The following is a 2,351-nucleotide window of genomic DNA, read 5'->3' as shown; positions in this document are numbered from 1 at the left end:
AGTAGTCAGGAACAAAGCTAGATTGGTTGCTAAGGGCTATTGTCAGCAAGAAGGAATAGATTTTGATGAAACATTTGCTCCTGTTGCAAAACTTGAAGCCATCAGAATCTTCTTAGTCTATGCAGCCCATGCCAATTTCAAGGTCTATCAAATGGATGTCAAAAGTGCCTTTCTGAATGGAGATTTGGAGGAAGAAGTCTATGTCAGTCAACCTCCTGGCTTTGAAGATCCAAATTTTCCAGAACATGTCTATTATCTTTTGAAAGCACTTTATGGATTGAAGCAAGCACCTAGAGCCTGGTATGATACTTTATCAAAGTTCCTTTTGGAAAATCACTTCACAAGAGGTACTGTAGATAAAACTTTATTTTTCATAAATGTTAATGGCTCTAGTATACTTGTTCAAATTTATGTAGATGATATTATTTTTGGCTCTACAGATGAGAAACTTTGCAAAAAGTTTACCAAATTGATGCAAAGTAAGTATGAAATGAGTATGATGGGAGAACTAACTTACTTTCTTGGCTTACAAGTTAAGCAAGTTAGTGATGGAATAATTATTAGTCAAACTAAATATATTTTTGATCTTTTAAAGAAGTTTGATCTAATGGATTGCACATCTGCAAAAACTCCCGTGGCCACTGCAACTAAGCTTGAATTAAACACTACTGAAAAGTCTGTGGATATTTCAAGTTATAGAGGCATGGTTGGCTCACTTCTGTACTTAACAGCTAGTAGGCCAGATATAATGTTTGCTACATATTTATGTGCTAGATTTCAGGCTGATCCTAGAGAATCTCACTTAATAGCTATTACGAGAATTTTCAGGATGTCTCAAGGGAACACCAAATCTTGGCATTTGGTACCCTAGAGATTCTGGTTTTGATCTAACTGGTTATTCAGATGCAGATTATGCAGGTTGTAAAATTGATAGAAAAAGTACAACAGGAACCTGTCAATTTCTAGGAAACAAGCTTGTGTCCTGGTTCAGTAAAAAGCAAAATTTAGTTTCTACTTCTACAGCTGAAGCTGAATATATTGCTGCTGGTAGTTGCTGTGCACAGATATTATGGATGAAAAATCAATTGCTAGACTATGGTTTGCAAGTTGAAAGGATTCCTATTTTCTGTGATAACACAAGTGCAATTGCCATCACTGAAAATCCAGTACAACATTCAAGGACAAAGCACATAGATATCAAGTACCATTTCATAAGGGAACATGTAATGAATGGTACCGTGGAACTATATTTTGTTCCAAGTGAGAAGCAGCTTGCAGATATCTTTACCAAGCCACTGGATGAATCCACATTCTAAAGGTTGGTAAGTGAGTTAGGTATGCTTAATTACTCTTAAATCTATCTGAGTTAATTTGCAAGTTGAAATGCAGCCAGAAACTTAATTGATTTTTCAGTCTTGGATGAAATTTTGGCTAAGTCAAAATTTATATCTCGACGGATGATCTTTATCCATCGAGTTTGATCATCCGTCGATATATTATTTGCTAACAATAATCAATTATGTTTTTGGAATATTTTATGTCTCGACGGATAACAGTTTATCCTCATCCGTCGAATTGTCTTAATCTCAGCCGTTAATTCCCTGTACATTATCCATCGAGTATACTTACAGTTTGTAAGCATAACACGACGGATAATGGGTGGAATTTTTACAGTTTATTTTTAAACGGCTATTTTGGGCAATTTCTATTGGTTACTTTATTTTACTTTATTATTTTTATCAGTTATTTTTGAGATAGGATAAAATCTTATTTCGTTGCAATTGCTTTTCTTTTATCATTCTCAATTCAACTGCTCTAATTTCATTCTCTCTCAAAGCACTTACTCTCTTTCTCTTCAAGCTCTTATTCTCTAACAATGGCACCTGTTGTAAAGATTATGTCTCAAACTGGGTTCATTTATGAGAAGAACAATTTCACCGCACTAGTGAACAAGGGTATTCAGCAATCTGGAGACTATCACAAGATGATGGACTTTGTGAAAAGTTGCAAGCTCAACTATGCCATGCTGGAATCACCCACAATCTTCTGTGAAGTTGTTGAAGAGATGTGGACCACTGCTACCTACAACTCTACAGATAAGACCATCACTCTAACCATTAAAGGTAAAGAATTCTGTATCAATAGTGATGTGATAAAAGCATGTTTCAAAATTCCTGATAACAATGTGACTTCACCACACACTAACACTGATATAATCAATATGCTTAATTCCATGCACTATGCACTTCCTACTTCTAAACTGAGTGATATTAGGAGAATGGGTCTTAGGAAAGGGTGGAGTTTCTTGTGTGATGTAGTTACAAAGGTTTTCTCAGGAAAGATCAGTAATT

This window comes from Apium graveolens, chromosome 8 (assembly GCF_009905375.1).
Source record: "Apium graveolens cultivar Ventura chromosome 8, ASM990537v1, whole genome shotgun sequence".
Lineage (NCBI taxonomy): Eukaryota > Viridiplantae > Streptophyta > Magnoliopsida > Apiales > Apiaceae > Apium > Apium graveolens.
Note: the sequence above shows the minus strand (reverse complement) of the source record.